Raw genomic sequence first — 21,856 nt, 5'->3', positions numbered from 1 at the left:
ACTGGACCGGTTTTTCCAGGAGCGCTTCCACAGGCAGTAGCAGGCTAGAAACGGCAGGGCTGCAGCAGCAACAGAGAACCGACCAAGCAGGATCAGGAGGAACCAGAATACAGCAGGAATCCTGGGAGCACAGGCTAAAGCACCTACAACAGGGTTGTAACTTGAAGCCATAGGCGTGCGCACGGGGGGTGCCTGGTGCGCACAGGCACCCCCTAATGTCCAGCACCCCCCCACACGCCACTCCTGCAGCACGCTGCTCATTCCTGTGCCTGCCACAGCGCAGGCATTACAGAGTCACACTGACTCATGTTATGCCAGCGCTGCGCTGTCCGCTGCAAGTGCCCCAGAGTCTTCAGAAGTTCAGCAACGCAGCAGCTGCAATGACCGGGTCCCGGCCGGGAGTGGGAGGAGGAGCCGCACTCTCAGCTCCTCCCCCATACTCCATAATGCTGCATGTGTGGGACTAGCCGGCGGGAGGGGGAGGAGGGGCCGCTCTCTCAGCTCCTCCTCCCATACTCCATAATGCTGCCTGTGTGGGACTTGCCGGCCGGAGGGGGAGGAGGGGCCGCTCTCTTAGCTCCTCCTCCCATAGGTCACAATGCTGCTTGTGTGGAATTCCCCGGCTGGAGGGGGAAGGAGGGGTTGATCTTTCAGCTCCTCCCCTCTCATACTTCTCCACGTGCCCTGATGTCCCCAGCTCCAAAACGTCCATTGGAGGGTAGCAAAGGCGCTGACCATCATGATGTGCAGCAGCACTTGATTGTAGAGGTAGGAGAAACACAATCCTAGATTTGTTCAAGTAGCAAGTGCTGCTCAGCACCTCTTTGTCTCTCCATCGGCCCCCTCTCTCTCTCTGTCTTTCTATCTCCCCCTCAGGTCCCACTCTATCTTGCCCCCCCCCCTCTCCCTCTCCCTCCCTCTGCCCTCTCTCTCTCTCTCTTGTGCACTATTTCTCCCTCTTTCTCCCTTGGCCTTCCTCTATCTCTCTCTTCACCCCCCCCTCTCACTTTCCCCCCTCCTTCTCCCACTTCCCTGTCTCTCTTTCTCTGCCCCCTCACTCTCCGTCTACTCCCTTGCCCCTCTTTCTCGGTTTCCCCCGCTGTCTCTCTCTCTCTCTCTATGCCTCTCTTATGTCTCTCTCTCTGTTCCCCTGCACCACTCTTCCTTCCTCTTCATCCCTCTCTCTCACCCTCACTCTCTCCTATTGCCTAATACAATTCCTCTTCTACATACGCGCACGCGGGGGGGGGGGGTTCCGTGTACCTGAAAACCCCACCTGCCAGCCGATCAATTGCGACAGATGACTGATCATTTATTTAAACAGCGGATCTTTGTACAAAAGAGTGTGCTCCTCACCAAGCTCACACCTGCATCGGCGTCTCTACCTATACTCCTCCTCCCGCATCTCCTTTTGTCGCCTCCCATGTCGCTGCCTGTCCCGCGTCTCCTCCTCTCGCGTCCCGCATCTCCTCCTCTCGCCTCCCGTGTCTCTGCTTGTCCCGCATCTCGGCCTCAACCTCCCGCATCTCCTCCTCTCGCCTCCCATGTCTCCTCTCCGTCCGTGCCTCTGCCGCGTCTCCTCTCCACGCGTGCCTCTGCCTGTGCCGCGTCTCTGCCTCTCCCTCTACCTCCCGCGTATCTGATATTCTCTAAAAGCCTTTGCCGGGCTGTGGGAACTGATAGCCCTCTAGAGCACTGCACATTCCGGAGGACCAGCTTGTTGGACCACAGGGCTTCCTCCCGACCTGCAGGTAAAATATAACTGCTCCACGGGTACCTCTTCTCATTGTGCTGCTGGCTGCTGCTGAAATCTCTCTCCCACAAGACCCTTCACCGTTCTCTCTCCCTCCCTCATGCCTCTCCCCATGCCCCTCTTTCTCCATGCCTCTCTCTGCCCATGCCCCCTCTCTCTGTCTCCCAATGCCCCCTCTCACCCGTGTCTTTCTCTCCCACCTCTCTCCATGCCCCACACTCTCTCTTCCCATACCCCCTCTCTCTGCCCATGTACCTCCTCTTTCCCCATGTCCCCCTTCTGTTTCACACCTTGGCTCCCTGTCTCACCATGCCTCTCTCTCCTCCTTCCAGTCCTCTTCCTCTCTTCTCTCTCTCCCATGCTCCCCCACTCTCTCTCCCTCCCTAAGCCCCCCTTCTCACTCCATTCCTCTTTCTCTGTCCATTTCATGTCTTCCTAAGCTCTGTATGTGCGTGCACACACAAATGGGTTTATATATATATATATATATATTAGCTTACCAATCATCAGGATCCTGGTGGTCACAATACAGACGCCGGAATCCCGGCGGGGGCACCACACTGCCATACCATCTATATATATATATAACAGCCAATAAGGAAAGCTGTTATTAATGTTATCAAGTCTGTGAAGTGCCGCTATATCTTGCTGTGTGTGTGTGTGTGTGTGTGTGTGTATATATATATATATATATATATAATCTCTATCTCGCATATCTGGAACCCCCTCCCCCCCCTAAAAATCCTGCGTTTGCCAATGTTCTATGCCTCTCTCTCTCTGTCTACCCCTCTTTGTCTGTCTCTCTCTCCATCTCTGCCCCTCTGTCTCCACCCCCTCTATCTCCCTGTGTGTCTCCCTCTCTGTTCCCCTGCACCTTTCTTCCTTCTTCACCACTCTCTCTCTCCTTCACTCTGTCTCCCCCTGTCTACCCACTCTCTGTCTACCCCCTCTCTCTCTCTGTCTACCTGCTCTCTCTCCATCTCCCCCTCTGTCTCTCCAAATCTTTGCTTCCCTCTCTCTCTGTCTCCGCTCCTCGCTCTCCCTCCATCTCTCAATAGGCGTATTAGTCACTCCCAATAGGTGATTAGAGACCCGCCCCTCCAATCATGCACCCCCTAATAAAATGTGCTGCGCACGCCTATGCTTGAAGCACTGGCGTCCCTGTCCTAAACCAGCCCCCTTTTATAGGGAAAGCTTCCCCTGGATTGGCTGGAAGAAACAGGAAACAGGAACTATGCTTAAAACTTGGTCTCCAACATGGCGGCGCCCAGTAATGCAGACGTTTTTGCAAAGCCACATTGCTCACTGCCCCTGGTCTCCTAGCAACGGCTCAGCAAGAGCAACCTTCTGTAGCCACGAGCGGACCCCCTCACCACCGCTACTGCTGCCCACGGATCCGGCGCAGCAGCCCACCTCCGCCGCTGACTGCACATCGCCAAGGAAGCCAGCCCTGCGGCCCCAGCATACCAATAAGACTCCGGACGCTAACACATAAGCACTGTGACTGCTGTGTAGCAATGTTTCATAGATGTGCTATAAACTGCCGTTGGTTTGTGCCACTGCTCTGTAGCTTAGTAACCAGCCAGTTCACTGCAGCCCTTGACTTAAACTGGATGAAAACAAATTGTGAGCTGTGAGGTGGTCAGAATTGACTGTGAATGACTGAAAATTAATATGTTGAGGTTAATAATTCTGTACAAACAAAAAAGGCCCAAATTATGTGATTTTAGCAGTTTATATCAAGTTATGGAAAATAAATACAGATCAAAAATCAAAACCAAAACACGTGAGGGTGATTTGGCAAAACCAAAATAGAATCCAAAACACAATGTTAATACAGATCCAAAAACAAATCCAAACCATGGGGGTCGGTGCACATTTCTATTTGAAATGCTCTACTATATATATTACCTAACTGAAGCCATGCTATATAACATCAACAAAAGCAATAACACAAGCTTGAAGAATGATAGGCGAGGGTTGTTTAAGCTGGAGACTAGGTAAGAGTCTTGAATTTTTTGATAGGCAGATGATTGTTCTTGTTGCTAGGTAGAGTTATTTATTAAAGGGTTTTTCCTATTGGTTATTTCGGGCCCTTTATGATTTTAGTAGGTGGAGCCCAATGGGGGATTATATATCGGGGATACTTGGTATAGCCTCCACCTTGTTTACTTTGGAAGACACACCCTCCCACCTAAAGACCAAGATAATTTGTTGAATGTTGTGTTTTAAATTTTTTTTATCTCCTTGGCGGGAAGGTGCTGCATATCAACGGCCACATGTGATGCAAGAGGTCACTGTGGGGTACTTACCCCTTCAAAGAAAGGCAAGATGTCCTACCAAGACAGGGGGACATGGGCGCTTTTTTGTGGAGGCGTCCTGTGTGTGCCCAGGGAGAGGTGAGTTCTTCACAGTGTAGTGTCTTCAGGAGGGGCATTTTATTGATTTATTTTATTTATTTATTAACAGTGTCTTATATAGCGCAGCATTTTCCGTTGCAATTTACAATTGGAACAAGAGTAATAGAACAAAACTGGGTAAAAACAGACAGACGTAGTCATTCCTCACCTTGTGTATGCATTATTTTTGGCTAGAGCTAATTTTGTAGTGTCTTTCTTAGCCACCTTTTAGAAATTCTAATTTGGTCATAATTATTAAAAGCTGTGATCTTTTTATCCAAGCAGTTGTTGTCCATCACTGTATGGTTATTTCATTTAGTTATAAGGGTTTTTCTCTATTTTTATAAGTTGCTATAAAGAATGGAAACCTTATAATGTATTACCTATTTGTCATAATATAAAGATTATGCAGTAGTTACAATATAAATCTATAACTAGAATGAGTATATGATGAACATACAACTAACCGATCTGGATTTTATACACTAAATTATTTGTCCTGAGTCAGCACAAATCCTACTGTTTCAAATTGCACTGATGCAGTCCCCCCTTTCCAGGTCATCACTGTTTTTCTTTTCACACTTGGCATTTAATAAAACAACACATGCAGTCAGTTTTATTTGCTTTTAATTATGGTGTTTCTCGTTTGTGTGGGTGTGAATAATAAAGGAAGTTGTTTTTCTTCCATTTACACTTGTGTTAGTTGATGTTTGTCTCCGCAGGTCTCTGCCAGTGTCTCATAAAACACATGACTTCAGAAAAATTCCTTCCGAAAATCAACTGATGCATACTGTATCAAGTTATTTTAACAGAGCAATGAAGCTCTTATGCAACATGGAGAAAATTATTAAAAGTGAACAGTATATTTGCTTGTTCTTTTGTAGACAATGACTTGGGTGGCATATTTGAAGGTTTGACCGGGCACTATATGGGCTGCTGATCAGGGTGTGCTTGGCGACCATCCCCCTGCATTTTCAGCTCCCTGATGTAATGTTTGCACTGTATGCGTGCGTAGCTGACATACAGACATACAGTATTCAATGTTCAATGAATGGTGAAATGAAAATAATAATATATATATATATATATACTGTATATATATATATATATATATATACACATAAATTACTGCTGCAATGTAAGAATGCTTTAAAAAATGGAAGTGTTGATAGTTTTTGTTATCAATTAACAAAATGCAAAGTGAATAAACAGAAGAGAAATCTAAATCAAATCAATATTTGATGTGACCACCCTTTGCCTTTACAACAGTATCAAGTCTTCTAGGTACACTTGGCACACAGTTTTTGAAGGCACTTGGCACGGAGATTGCTCCAAACATCTTGGAGAACTAACCACAGATCTTCTGTGGATGTAGGCTTGCTCAAATCCTTCTGTCTAAGGCCCTCATTCAGTAAGAATTGCAGATTCTGCTTTTTAGTAACGTGACTGTTACATAGTTAACGAAACTGGTTCAAATAGATTTCAAGGTTTTTTTTTATCTTGACATTTTAACTGTTATCTGTACTCCTGTTGTCTTGCGTACAAATTTTACAACCTAATAAAAATCCCTTGGTGTTGGATTTCCCTCTAATAAAATTGTGTACTTATCTGTGTTACCATATTTAAAAAAAATTGTGTACTTATCTGTGTTACCATATTTTGTACAAACATACTGTATGTGTCCTTCTACATCCTTGTAACAGTCACACTAAACAGTGTTTCTAGTTACAACATAATGTGGCATGACTAGGTAGTGCTGAGAGTCTTTATGTGCAACGTTTTCCAATTAATTTGGCTAAGTTGCAATGCTATGCCAAAAGAGCACACAGGCATCTTATGCTGATTAAAATTATATCAGGCATGCCTATATTCTGTGTGTGACAGTGGCTGTATTTACATAAGAAATGCTACTTTACAGTGTTTTCCTAAAAATCACTGTAATGTTGCATTTCGTATTTTCGATAAAACCACAGTCACACACAAAATATAGGCATACTGCATATCATTTTAATCAGCATAAGCTTATTGTGTGTTCTAGTCACATAGTGATGAAAATAAGATGCATTTTTGGCAAAAAAAAAAGGCCCCTGATGTTATCAGAGCTGCCCGGGATCTGCCGGCTGACTCATTCCAGGCATCTCCTTCTGCATGGCGTATTGAGGCAAGATTTTGCAGGTCAGGTTTACATGAAGCTCTTACAACCGCAGTATAACATTCCAGGTACTGGTAATCACTCACAGTGCACATTCCAATTAGCTCATAGGGTAACCCCAGAACCCCCCAAACTATCGCCTGACCACTAGCTAGCATCAGGAGCAATGTCTGTCAATGGCTGTTAATTAATTAGCCCAGCTTCTGGCTGACAACTGATTAAGCCAAAACCTAGACTGGACCCTTCAGTCCTGCTGCTGCTGCTGCTCTGCTAAACCTGGTAAATACTAATATTCCATATTAACCTCATGTGGAACTATTCTGTCCCTGTCACATTTTACATATATTGCAAATCCCAAATGCAAAGAGTTATATGTGTGTGTATATATATATATATATATATATACACCGCATATACCACCCATGTGGTGGGTGCACTCTCGCAAGAATCAATCACTTTAGAGAATTGATGTATCAATTGGTTTAATCAGATTCAGTGATGTTGCCTTTAACAATCGACGTTTCGGTCCTATTAATGGACCTTTATCAAGACCAGCAATTCATAACATCTAAACAATCAAAAGAATATATAAAATCAGTCAATGTAAATATCGAACCACACACACACCACCACCACCAGTGCCTCCCAGGCCCTTATAGCAGAAAGGAGTGACATATGTAATATTAATTAGATTTTATGAATTGCCGGTCTTGATAAAGGTCCATTAATAGGACCGAAACGTCGATTGTTAAAGGCAACATCACTGAATCTGATTAAACCAATTGATACATCAATTCTCTAAAGTGATTGATTCTTGCGAGAGTGCACCCACCACGCGGGTGGTATATGCGGTATATTGGTGGCCTGACAAGGTCATTGGGAGCACCCGCCTACTTGTCTCTATGAACTGATGAGAGTGCAGGACATTCTGTGGGTATATCTATATACATATATATATATATATATATATACACAAGCATAGGTGTTTCTATAATGGGTGCAATGTGTGAGGTGCACATGGGCCCCTGGGTCCAGGGGGGCAACACAGCACATATAGCACCCGTATTGTTTTAGCACTCACCTTTCCGGAGTCCTGTGATCGACCATGGTGAGTGCCATGTTTTTGGGAGACCTGCGCATGCGCAGTAGACTCTGGCACAGTGCTGGGACCTATGGCACCATAGATAGGAGGGGACCGACCCAAAGTCAGCACACAGGCCCCCTCCTATCTTTAAAAAACCCTGTATACAAGATCTATTTTGAAAATCGGACTATATATCAATACCTAATCTGGCAGGTTATCTTGACTCATAAAGTTTCAGTTTACACATCAATCCAGTAGACAGCATAACAAAAAAAATACTACCTGCTCTGGTTACGCATGATGCAAGATGATATATATCATATCGCTGGTCATCTTACTTGCACAAAGGAGATACAGATCCAAAACAAGAGCCCAAAACCTGAGATTTGGGCCAACACATATCCCTAATATATATTATTAGCAGTTTCTTATAGCCATACCTCCCAATTGTCCCAATTTTGCCTATTCTGTCAGTCCAGGGCCCTGCAATTTTGATGGCAGCAATGTGTCTGCTGGATAATACTTGTCAGCAGCAATAACAATGGAAACTACATTTGTGATGTGACTAAGATGAGAGACTGTGCTGATTAATTTCATATATGGTACTAGTATAGCTGTGTGCGACTGAGTCTGTATATAAAGCACAATGGAACTTGGCATCGAAAAATTCCATGGCCGCTGTATTGTAGCACTTCATAAACAAATTCAGACACACAGACATACAAGGCTCATATATCAATTTAATCAGTGCAGTCTCCTCGTGTGTCCTAATTTAGACTAGGATGTATTTTTGGCCAAAAAGACACAAAAAAGATGCACAATGTTAGAACAGTCTCACAAGATCTGGCGTACTAAGAGGGGCTGTTTGGCATGATTGCAGCAATGATTTATGAGGACACATCTGTACTTGTTCTAGTTATGAGGTCTACAGTGTGCTATGGGCTACCTGGTGGTTCTTGGAGATTCTCACACAATTACCCTTGCCCAGCAGTCTTTTAGCCTCCTGCGATTCTAGGCTTCGCCTATAGCAGCCGCCTTTCCAGGGTAAATTAAGTCCACCCTGTACTCAGATGCCCCCAGGTCTTATGTATGGACAAGGTGACTATTGGAGGCTGGGTAAGAGTAAATTGCAGTACGGTGAGACATTCACTGAACCCTACCTAGATACTGCTGCACTACACACAAGCAGAGAGAAATAACCAAATGCACGTGAGTGCAACAATGCACAGGTTGGTATATAAATTTAACACAATCAGTAAGTACATGCAACAATGCACAGGGTGTTATTAGCAACAAAACAGTATTTAAATGCAGCAATGCACAGGATGTTATAAGCAACTAAAAACTGTATATAAATGCAACAAGGCATAAGGTAGTAATAATAATGAAATAACTGTGCTAAGCAAGAGTCTATGTGGAAGCTGCACACAAAAAGTGAAATCTTTGGCAAGCTGGATCCGACCAGAACAATGTTCAGACAAGGTGTCCAAATCTCTGGAGTACACAGGGCTCACAAGTTCTCCCAGAAAACAGGAACTATTACCAGCGATTTGGGAGTGAACTGGGAGAGAATATAAATGGGCTATGCCCAATCAGATACCTGATTAATAAACTAAGTGCAGCTGTCCTGCTGCATGTACTAACAGAAACTAAGCAACGGGGAATGCCGTCTGCTTCTGGCGTCCCAGTTACCTAGAAGTGCAGTGGCTCCCAGCGCCTGGCATCAGCCTGTTGCTAGGCAAGGGTGGGGACCAGGAAACCTTGTGCCCAGTGACTGCCTGTTGCTAGGCGCCAGGCGGGTGTTAGCAGGAGGCGCCTCGTCCCGGCTCCTAGGCAAGAGCCGGGATGCGTGCCTCCTGGCGCTAACAGTTCTGCATTTCAGATTTCACCTTTAACTTGTGCTGCTTCTTTAAATATGACATCTTTTGACTTGACAAGCTTTCTGGTACTTGGATTCCAGAATCTGTACCCTTTACTTTTATGCCAATAGCCGAGCACAACATATTTCATGGACTTTGACTAAAGCTTGCGTCTTCTTTCAAACAGTTTGAGATGCTTTGTATTTGGTTACCTTCCATAACACAGTTCATTAGATGTTTTGTTTTTTTAGAGCAATTGTGAGAGAATTATTTTTTTAGGTAAACTGCTGTGGACACTGCTTCCACTCCAAAATTGCTTGTTTAGGCCTGCATCCTTCAGCATACATCTGGATTTCTCTAATAGCATGCGGTTAGCTTGCTGACTGAGGTGTACGCAATGGTAAACTTCAATTCCATATTTCTTTAGGAAAAATTCAACATCTTTAGATATTCACCCTCATAATCAGATCTTAAGGTATTTAGTCTGTGACCTGTTTGATTTTCTACAAGTCTCTCAAAGTCTGCAATTTTCTTCACTACTTCAGACTTTAATAAAGTATATGTGTGTCACTCTTGTGAAGCTATCTATGAATGTTGTGAAGTATCTGTAACCACTTTATGTACTAACTCTAGTGGTGCTTCAGCTCTACTTGCTGACTTTGGAAAATAGCTGGTGGCTATGCTTTCCTATTATACAGCATTCACATACGGGTTTCTCTGTATCAGTCACAGATATTCCTGTAAACATCCAGCTCAGTAATATTTGGAAATCATTATTTACAAGGTGGCCAAATCTTCTAACCTAATATTCTATGGACTGCAACTCAGATATCATCATCACGTCCTCTCATAACACTGTTGATATTAATAGCTCTTTTCTGTTCCGTACAATGGACCTAATTCAGACCTGATCACTGTTGTGCGGAATCGCAAACAGCAAAAAAAATCCAGCTACTTTTTTGATCGCTAGCCATACGCAAGTTGGTTGACAGGAAACCGGTGTTTTAGGGTGGTAAACGGCCGTTTTCTGGGAGTGGCAGGAAAAATGCAGGTGTGGCCAAACGTTTTTAGGGAGTGAGTGACATCAGCTCCAGCCCAGATCAGCTTGAATCTATCACACTGTAGGAGTCGGTCCTGGGCTAAGCACAGACTACACATACTGGAAAAATCATTAGATGGTGAGTGAGCTGCGAATTGATTTGCAGCTGACCGGCGATCACCAAGATTTTTGCAAGGTGTAAACAGACTTGCACGGGGTGGGTTTTCATTATGTCTGGGTGGCGGCTATCTGATCCCAGACATCTGCAAATTTGCAGAGGAGCGATCAGGTCTGAATAACCCCCATTGCATGTAATGCAGCACTCTCAGCATTCAGTTTATCTGGCACACAGCTTTGCTCTGGCTTTGGACATTATTCACACAGCAAGATCGCCCAGCATGCATATAGCCACCAGCAATGTGTTTGCAATTCAATTGCAATCATATTGCTGAATTGTAGATGCCCCCTGCCTCTGCCACCTGGCTGCGAAGGCAGATGCAGAGAGGCCATTTTCCAGGTCGCAGAGGCCGTGTGTGACATCACACAGCTGCCCCGGACCCTCCCCCTATTCCGACGCCACACCCACCCAATGCAGCTGAATGAGGTCCTGTGTCTGTGGTTAACATGGCTGTGTTCACTTACAGTGCCACTACTAGAAAGCCAAACTCAGACATTAAATATTGCAGAATTGCCATGGCAATCTCTTCAACATCTAGTTGGACTCCTACAGACATCAGTTGCTAAGATATCATCAATGTAGTCACTCATACTGCTGCAGTCACATGGTATTGTAAAATACATGCCTTAGACTGGTATTATAAAATACACGCCTTAGACTAATTCTTCTAATTTGACCCCCGTCTTCATACAGTATGCTGCCTGCAGTGCTATCCACATGTATTTTTGCTGTCACTTTCCCATGTATGATAGAGTACATGTGTTGCTCAACACTCAAACCAATTGTACCCATGTATCTGTCTATATGACCTGGGTTTGGTCACCAGGATCAACTGTAACTTTCCACAACTCTTCACGCTTTAGTTGTATTTCCATTACAACTTTCTATGTGGTATAATTCTCAGTACCTTTCAGTTTTATAAATCCCAACTGGAGTATAGCACAATGATGCATATTTGTCACTGACATGATTATGCAGCATCTGTTCTCTGCTTAACCCTCTTTGCTGACACACTGCACTGGAAACACTAATTCTAACTGCTTGGGACCTGTGCGAATGGTGATTCTGTGCCAGGGCCTTAACTGGGTGGGGGGGGGGGGGGAGCAGTGGAGAGAAGACTCTCCCCAATACTGCTGGTGCAGATGGTAGTGCATGCTTATAGGAGCTGGCTTTTAATATCTCTCCTCCGCCTCCTGCAAACCTTGGGACACACAGCTAACAATCATGCTGGGTAGTGGGACTATTCCTAAAGTCACTGTGTCGGACGCTCACACAATCCCACTGGTGTCTGTAAACAGAAGAAAATTATTTCAACCTGGTTCTAACAAAAGCTGCAATGGATCTGCTCCAAAATGCACATCAGAGGGACTTCGGTGCATTGTGCATGCTGCTCTATTTTAGCCTAATGAGTGTGGGACAAATCCATCTAGGAAAACTGTACAGTTGCTCCTTCCAGGCACCACACTCTGTTGAGGAAATCTATGTGGAGGGGGCAGCCAGATTAGTACAACAGAGGGCGTGGCATCATCATAGGTGGGTAGTGCAGGGGAGTGAATGCGCTATCACCTCTTGTGCTATCACTTAATAGCTCCGGCATTGCGTGCATGCAGAAAAATGCATATACTCCTCAATATTCAGAGTTGTACTTATCCCCTATCTGGATGCATGGCTTTATAGCTCTCACTGTCATTAGTGCACACTTTCAGCAGCCTTGCGCAAAAGATCCACCTGAAACAGGCGGAATTGTGTGTCCATACAAGCCAGGGGATCAGCCTGCATTTCCATCTATATGACCTCTCTAAGATCTGCTATATTGAGGGGGGGATATCAGTGTAGAGGGGGCAGTAGATCTGTGTGAGTGGGGGATCTTTGTGAGGGTGACGTACTGTGTGTGTTTGAGGCGAGAGGAGCTGTTTGAGGAGGGGTGAAAGAACTGTGTGGGGGGATCTGCAGTGGGGAGAGCTGTGTTTGTGGGAAGGAGGGTCTGTGTGGAGGGGAGATATGTGTTAGGGGGACCTGAATGAGGGTAGAGATCTGTGAGAGGGCGTCTTACTATGTGTGTTTGAGTATGTGGGGGGGAGCAGAACTGATTGAGAGATTAGAAAGCTGTTTGGTGGCAGCTGAGTGAGCGTGGAGAGGCTTTTTATGTGGATGGGGGGGTCTATGTGAGAAAAGGAGAGCTATGAGAGAGAGGAGAGCTACTGTATATGGGAATGGAGGTCTGGGAGAGTTGTGTGGGGGATCTGAGTTAAGGGGAGAGCTGTGTGAGGGGTATACTGTATATTGTATGTATTTATAATATGGGGCCTCAAGGTGGTATGTTACCTGGGGCCCTGTTGGAACATAATCTGGGTCTGGTGCTATGTACAGTATGTAAACTGGTAGTATGCCAACTATTGGATTTCATTCCAAATTAGTGATGAGCGGGTTCGGTTCCTCGTAAACCGAACCCCCCCAAACTTCACCCATTTTACACGGGTCCGAGGCATACTCAGATTCTCCCGTATGGCTCGGTTAACCCGAGCGCACCAGAACGTCATCATCCCGCTGTCGGATTCTCGCGAGATTCGGATTCTATATAAGCAGCCGCACGTCGCCGCCATTTTCACTCGTGCATTGGAAATGTTAGGGAGAGGACGTGGCTGGCGTCCTCTCCGTGTATTGTTTATGCAAATATTTGTGCTTGCTTATTGCTTAATTGTGGGGACTGGGGAGCAGCTGTATATTAATAATATAGGAGGAGTACAGAGTGCAGAGTTTTGCTGATCAGTGACCACCAGTTTTATCTGTTCTCTGCCTGAAAAAAAACGCTCCTTATCTGTGCTCAGTGTGCTGCATATATCTGTGCTCACACTGCTTTATTGTGGGGACTGGGGACCACCAGTATATTATATAGGAGGAGTACAGTGCAGAGTTTTGCTGACAGTGACCACCAGTATACGTTGTCTGCCTGAAAAACACTCCATATCTGTGCTCAGTGGGCTGCATATATCTGTGCTCACACTGCTTTATTGTGGGGACTGGGGACCACCAGTATATTATATAGGAGGAGTACAGTGCAGAGTTTTGCTGACAGTGACCACCAGTATACGTTGTCTGCCTGAAAAACACTCCATATCTGTGCTCAGTGGGCTGCATATATCTGTGCTCACACTGCTTTATTGTGGGGACTGGGGACCACCAGTATATTATATAGGAGGAGTACAGTGCAGAGTTTTGCTGACCAGTGACCACCAGTATACATTGTCTGCCTGAAAAACACTCCATATCTGTGCTGCATTGTAGTATATAGTAGGAGTACAGTGCATAATTTTGCTGACCACCAGTATATAATATATAGGAGTACGGTACAGAAGGCCACTGCTGTACCTACCTCTGTGTCGTCAAGTATACTATCCATCCATACCTGTGGTGCATTTAAGTTTTGCACAGTTTGCTGACCACCAGTATATAATGTATAGCATTACGGTACAGTAGGCCACTGCTGTACCTACCTCTGTGTCGTCAAGTATACTATCCATCCATACCTGTGGTGCATTTAAGTTTTGCACAGTTTGCTGACCACCAGTATATAATATATAGCATTACGGTACAGTAGGCCACTGCTGCACCTACCTCTGTGTCGTCAAGTATACTATCCATCCATACCTGTGGTGCATTTAAGTTTTGCACAGATTGCTGACCACCAGTATATAATATATAGCATTACGGTACAGTAGGCCACTGCTGTACCTACCTCTGTGTCGTCAAGTATACTATCCATCCATACCTGTGGTGCATTTAAGTTTTGCACAGTTTGCTGACCACCAGTATATAATATATAGCATTACGGTACAGTAGGCCACTGCTGTACCTACCTCTGTGTCGTCAAGTATACTATCCATCCATACCTGTGGTGCATTTAAGTTTTGCACAGTTTGCTGACCACCAGTATATAATATATAGCATTACGGTACAGTAGGCCACTGCTGTACCTACCTCTGTGTCGTCAAGTATACTATCCATCCATACCTGTGGTGCATTTAAGTTTTGCACAGTTTGCTGACCACCAGTATATAATATATAGCATTACGGTACAGTAGGCCACTGCTGTACCTACCTCTGTGTCGTCAAGTATACTATCCATCCATACCTGTGGTGCATTTAAGTTTTGCACAGTTTGCTGACCACCAGTATATAATATATAGCATTACGGCATTACGGTACAGTAGGCCACTGCTCTACCTTCCTCTGTGTCGTCATTCGTCAAGTATACTATCCATCCATACCTGTGGTGCATTTCAGTTGTGCACAGTATATATAGTAGTAGGCCATTGCTATTGATACTGGCATATAATTCCACACATTAAAAAATGTAGAACAAAAATGTGGAGGTTAAAATAGGGAAAGATCAAGATCCACTTCCACCTCGTGCTGAAGCTGCTGCCACTAGTCATGGCCGAGACGATGAAATGCCATCAACGTCGTCTGCCAAGGCCGATGCCCAATGTCATAGTAGAGAGCATGTAAAATCCAAAAAACAAAAGTTCAGTAAAATGACCCAAAAATCAAAATTGAAAGCGTCTGATGAGAAGCGCAAACTTGCCAATATGCCATTTATGACACGGAGTGGCAAGGAACGGCTGAGGCCCTGGCCTATGTTCATGGCTAGAGGTTCAGATTCACATGAGGATGGAAGCACTCATCCTCTCGCTAGAAAAATTAAAAGACTTAAGCTGGCAAAAGCACAGCAAAGAACTGTGTGTTCTTCTAAATCACAAATCCCCAAGGAAAGTCCAATTGTGTCGGTTGCGATGCCTGACCTTCCCAACACTGGACGGGAAGAGCTTGCGCCTTCCACCATTTGCACGCCCCCTGCAAGTGCTGGAAGGAGCACCCGCAGTCCAGTTCCTGATAGTCATATTGAAGATGTCACTGTTGAAGTACACCAGGATGAGAATATGGGTGTTGCTGGCGCTGGGGAGGAAATTGACAAGGAGGATTCTGATGGTGAGGTGGTTTGTTTAAGTCAGGCACCCGGGGAGACACCTGTTGTCCATGGGACGAATATGGCCATTGACATGCCTGGTCAAAATACAAAAAAAATTAGCTCTTCGGTGTGGAATTATTTCAACACAAATGCGGACAACAGGTGTCAAGCTGTGTGTTGCCTTTGTCAAGCTGTAATAAGTAGGGGTAAGGACGTTAACCACCTCGGAACATCCTCCCTTATACGTCACCTGCAGCGCATTCATCATAAGTCAGTGACAAGTTCAAAAACTTTGGATGACAGCGGAAGCAGTCCACTGAACACTAAATCCCTTCCTCTTGTAACCAAGCTCCTGCAAACCACACCACCAACTCCCTCAGTGTCAATTTCCACCTTACACAGGAAAGCCAATAGTCCTGCAGGCCATGTCACTGGCAAGTCTGACGAGTCCTCTCCTGCCTGGGATTCCTCCAATGCATCCTTGAGTGTAACGCCTACTGCTGCTGGCGCTGCTGTTGTTGCTGCTGGGAGTCGATCGTCATCCCAGAGGGGAAGTTGAAAGACCTCTTGTACATCTTCCAGTAAGCAATTGACTGTCCAACAGTCATTTGCGAGGAAGATGAAATATCACAGCAGTCATCCTGCTGCAAAGCGGATAACTCAGGCCTTGGCAGCCTGGGCGGTGAGAAACGTGGTTCCGGTATCCACCGTTAATTCAGAGGCAACTAGAGACTTGATTGAGGTACTGTGTCCCCAGTACCAAATACCATCTAGGTTCCATTTCTCTAGGCAGGCGATACCGAAAATGTACACAGACATCAGAAAAAGAGTCACCAGTGTCCTAAAAAATGCAGTTGTACCCAATGTCCACTTAACCACAGATATGTGGACAAGTGGAGCAGGGCAGACTCAGGACTATATGACTGTGACAGCCCACTTGGTAGATGTATTGCCTCCCGCAGCAAGAGCAGCAGCGGCGGCACCAGTAGCAGTATCTCGCAAACGCCAACTCGTTCCTAGGCAGGCTACGCTTTGTATCACCGCTTTCCATAAGAGGCACACAGCTGACAACCTCTTACGGAAACTGAGGAACATCATCACAGAATGGCTTACCCCAATTGGACTCTCCTGGGGATTTGTGACATCGGACAACGCCAGCAATATTGTGCGTGCATTACATCTGAGCAAATTCCAGCACGTCCCATGTTTTGCACATACATTGAATTTGGTGGTGCAGAATTATTTAAAAAACGACAGGGGCGTGCAAGAGATGCTGTCGGTGGCCCGACGAATTGCGGGCCACTTTCGGCATTCAGCCACCGCATGCCAAAGACTGGAGCACCACCAAACACTCCTGAACCTGCCCTGCCATCATCTGAAGCAAGAGGTGGTAACGAGGTGGAATTCAACCCTCTATATGCTTCAGAGGATGGAGGAGCAGCAAAAGGCCATTCAAGCCTATACATCTGCCCACGATATAGGCAAAGGAGGGGGAATGCACCTGACTCAAGCGCAGTGGAGAATGATTTCAACTTTATGCAAGGTTCTGCAACCCTTTGAACTTGCCACACGTGAAGTCAGTTCAGACACTGCCAGCCTGAGTCAGGTCATTCCCCTCATCAGGCTTTTGCAGAAAAAGCTGGAGACATTGTAGGAGGAGCTAAAACAGAGCGATTCCGCTAGGCATGTGGGACTTGTGGATGGAGCCCTTAATTCGCTTAACCAGGATTCACGGGTGGTCAATCTGTTGAAATCAGAGCACTACATTTTGGCCACCATGCTCGATCCTAGATTTAAAACTTACGTTGTATCTCTCTTTCCGGCAGACACAAGTCTGCAGAGGTTCAAAGACCTGCTTGTGAGAAAATTATCAAGTCAAGCGGAACGTGACCCGTCAACAGCTCCTCCTTCACATTCTCCCGCAACTGGGGGTGCGAGGAAAAGGCTAAGAATTCCGAGCCCACCCACTGGCGGTGATGCAGGGCAGTCTGGAGCGAGTGCTGACATCTGGTCCGGACTGAAGGACCTGCCAACGATTACTGACATGTCGTCTACTGTGACTGCATATGATTCTGTCACCATTGAAAGAATGGTGGATGATTATATAAGTGACCGCATGCAAGTAGGCACGTCAGACAGTCCGTACGTATACTGGCAGGAAAAAGAGGCAATCTGGAGGCCCTTGCACAAATTGGCTTTATTCTACCTAAGTTGCCCTCCCTCCAGTGTGTACTCCGAAAGAGTGTTTAGTGCAGCCGCTCACCTTGTCAGCAATCGGCGTACGAGGTTACTTCCAGAAAATGTGGAGAAGATGATGTTCATCAAAATGAGTTATAATCAATTCCTCCGTGGAGACATTCACCAGCAATTGCCTCCAGAAAGTACACAGGGACCTGAGATGGTGGATTCCAGTGGGGACGAATTAATAATCTGTGAGGAGGGGGATGTACACAGTGAAATAGATGAGGAATTGGAGGATGATGATGAGGTGGACATCTTGCCTCTGTAGAGCCAGTTTGTGCAAGGATCGATTGATTGCTTCTTTTTTTGGTGGGGGCCCAAACCAACCAGTCATTTCAGTCACAGTCGTGTGGCAGACCCTGTCGCTGAAATGATGGGTTCATTAAAGTGTGCATGTCCTGTTTATACAACATAAGGGTGGGTGGGAGGGCCCAAGGACAATTCCATCTTGCACCTCTTTTTTCTTTCATTTTTCTTTGCATCATGTGCTGTTTGGGGACAATTTTTTTAAAGTGCCATCCTGCCTGACACTGCAGTGCCACTCCTAGATGGGCCAGGTGTTTGTGTCGGCCACTTGTGTCGCTTAGCTTAGTCACACAGCGACCTTGGTGCGCCTCTTTTTTTCTTTGCATCATGTGCTGTTTGGGGACAATTTTTTTGAAGTGCCATCCTGCCTGACACTGCAGTGCCACTCCTAGATGGGCCAGGTGTTTGTGTCGGCCACTTGTGTCGCTTAGCTTAGCCATCCAGCGACCTTGGTGCACCTCTTTTTTTCTTTGCATCATGTGCTGTTTGGGGACTATTTTTTTGAAGTGCCATCCTGTCTGACACTGCAGTGCCACTCCTAGATGGGTCAGGTGTTTGTGTCGGCCACTTGGGTCGCTTAGCTTAGCCATCCAGCGACCTCGGTGCAAATTTTAGGACTAAAAATAATATTGTGAGGTGTGAGGTGTTCAGAAGAGACTGGAAATGAGTGGAAATTATGGTTATTGAGGTTAATAATGCTATGGGATCAAAATGACCCCCAAATTCTATGATTTAAGCTGTTTTTGAGGGTTTTTTGTAAAAAAACACCCGAATCCAAAACACACCCGAATCCGACAAAAAATTTTCAGGGAGGTTTTGCCAAAACGCGTCCGAATCCAAAACACGGACGCAGAACCGAATCCAAAACCAAAACACAAAACCCGAAAAATTTCCGGTGCACATCACTGTTCCAAATTGGCTGAAAAAGCAGCACAGCAGCAAATCCCAGCAAATTGTCTTAATTAGTGGGAGTAATGACTCTTCCTTTTACCAGAACCTGTTTGGTTGATGGCCAATCAAAGGCTATTCAGATTAAATTATATAATTTAAAGGTATAATTTTAATTTTGGTAATTGTTTATGTCGCCCCTATTGCCATTACATTCAGTGATTTATGAGTAGCAATAGTACAAAAACATTACTAAGGATTCTGTATAGTCTGATACAGGAGGAGGTCCATGAGAGACACCATGAGTTACCACACTGTATGACACCAACCCTAGTGATGTCACTGCACCAGCACAAAAGAATATAACACCATCAGTGACATCAAGCAGGGATCCATGCACTGGCGACCTCTGCTGGAACCTCCAAGAAATGACCAGCCATATGTAATGTAACCCGTGATTTGCAGACGCTTGCATGCTTTCGGCAGACAGTCACTAGATACAAAGCAGCAATTAGTTTAAAGGCCACAGCAACCTGGTTTTGCATTTAAACTAATTGCCACTTTAAATCTACTATCTCACTGTCTCTCACAAATCACAGGCTATTACATTTGGCCCTGCGAGTTTGTGTGGTATCAAAACTTCAGTGGGTTTTACATGCTGCAAACTCTACTGAATGAAATATTCTATTATAATGAATGAGAAAATATCTGTGTCACTTGCATCTGAATGCATATTAACACTAGTGCACCAATTTATCAAGCCTTGGAGAGTGATAAATAACAAAGTGATAAATTACTAACCAATCAGCTCCTGTCATTTTTCAAACACAGCCTGTAACATGGCAGTTATGACGTGATTGGTTGGTACTTTATCACCGTGCTATTTATCATTCTCCAAGGCTTGATAAATCTGGGCCTATGCATATACATCCTGTAGCTGAATGAGAACCACATATCAAAAGCATACAATGCACAAGCATTTTTATATATAGTTAGCATTTGTTTTTTGCCATGCAAATGTGATACAGTGCTAATCAGTCTTATGTTAAAATTAAGTGCAATACAACTAATTAGCATGCAAAATCAATAAAATCAGGAGATTATTAAGTACTAGTGATATCACTGAGGCATGAAGAGCCTAAGGGGTCTATTTACTAAGCCTTGGATGGGTAAAAAGTGCACAGAGATAAAGTCCCAGCCAATCAGCTCCTAACTGCCATGTTACAGGCTGTGTTTGAAAAATGACAGACAGTGATTGGTTGGTACTTTATCTCCATCCATTTAGCTCCATCCAAGGCTTAGTAAGTAGACCCCTAAAGCCTTAATTATGTAACTACAAATGGATGGCGCTACTGTGTGTAGATCAGCGATGGATAACAGGCGGACCTCCAAGCCTCCAAAGCACGTTCCTGCTTTGTTCTTATAGTTGTTTGTTATACAGTAGCTTGTAATGTTTGTTTTTTAAGTTTGATGATATACCGTAGTATTACAGACTGATATCTCTTTCATTGATTAAATGTATTAATGTAAACTAATGAGATTAAAAGGAATGTGCAGCCATTTTGGAGGTTAGAGGGCCTTCTAATGTGTCCCCTGAAGTGTTGAAGGTCACCTATCACTGGTACACTTTATGGATGGCACATTAATCCAAACAGGAAGTGTACTGTAGCGTATTTTATTTCCAAGCAGAGAAAGTATATTTTTTGGTGGAAATCAAATATTTATTTTTACAATTCTTTAAAAAAAAAAAGTAAAATGAAATGCAGGATTCAATGAATAGTAACGCAGAATTCAACAGCACGTTGATATTATCATGTTTAACTTACCCCAAATCAATAAATAATTGCCATAATGCATTTGCTAGTGGGGTAATACAATCCATGAACTGACATGAAAGCATAGAGTAAATGCCACACTCTTTCTTTGATATCCTCTTCTGCATATTGCAGATTAACAGAGCATGTCGTCTACTTGACAGTTTGATATCTGAGTAAGATCTGAGAAGATGAAAGATTTTTCTGAAGTCACTGAGGAGGCTGGACACCCATAGACAAGTCACTGTTAGAAGCTGTTGGTCTTGAGCATCTCTTCTGCTCAGCCTCTTTGTACTACTTTGTACTTCCTTAAAAGGAATGAATGTGAGAACAGGGTACAAGGGAGACAGACAATGATTCCCAACAGCCTAAAACTGAATCATTATGTTAAAATGGTCATGGAATATAAAATACAAATATATTATACATACTGAAGATGGTTTACAGACTTTAGTGTTATTTATTTCAAAAACAAAAAGCCTCATAATATAACACTGAAAGGCATATTTGCCAAGGGCCAATAAAGCATAAAATTAGCAATTACACTGTTTAACGTTTGTGTATTATCGCTGGTGCCCACCCCATCAGAAATGTATTATTTAAAATAAAACAGCATTTACATGAGTTTGAGTTTTATGGTATATAAAAATGCAATTTACTATGCAAATGGGAAATTAGCATCAGAATAAATATGCCTGTGTGCGGCATTTAATATTCAATGAGCCAGAAAAGACCATTTCACAATGTAAATAAGATCATGTAAATAAGATCGGGCAGTACGGATGGTGTAATGGTTAGCATTACTGCCTCACAGCACTGAGGTCATGGGTTCGATTCCCACCATGGCCCCAACTGTGTGGAGTTTGTATATTCTCCCCGTACTTGCGTGGGTTTCCTCCGGGTACTCCGGTTTCCTCCCACAATCCAAAAATATACTGGTAGGTTAATTGGCGCCCAACAAAATTACCCTAGGCGTGAATGTGTCTACGTGTACATGTGGTAGGGAATATAGATTGTAAGCTCCACTGGGGCAGGGACTGATGTGAATGAGCAAATATTCTCTGTAAAGCACTGCGGAATATGTGTGTGCTATATAAATAACTGGTAATAAATAAATAAATCATAAAGAGGAATGAAAAGGGGTTTGGGCCTTTCATTGAAGCTTCTTTCTGTC

Source organism: Pseudophryne corroboree, chromosome 6 (genome assembly GCF_028390025.1).
Source record: "Pseudophryne corroboree isolate aPseCor3 chromosome 6, aPseCor3.hap2, whole genome shotgun sequence".
NCBI lineage: Eukaryota > Metazoa > Chordata > Amphibia > Anura > Myobatrachidae > Pseudophryne > Pseudophryne corroboree.
The sequence above is the reverse complement of the archived record's forward strand: the minus strand, read 5'-3'. Positions refer to the sequence as shown.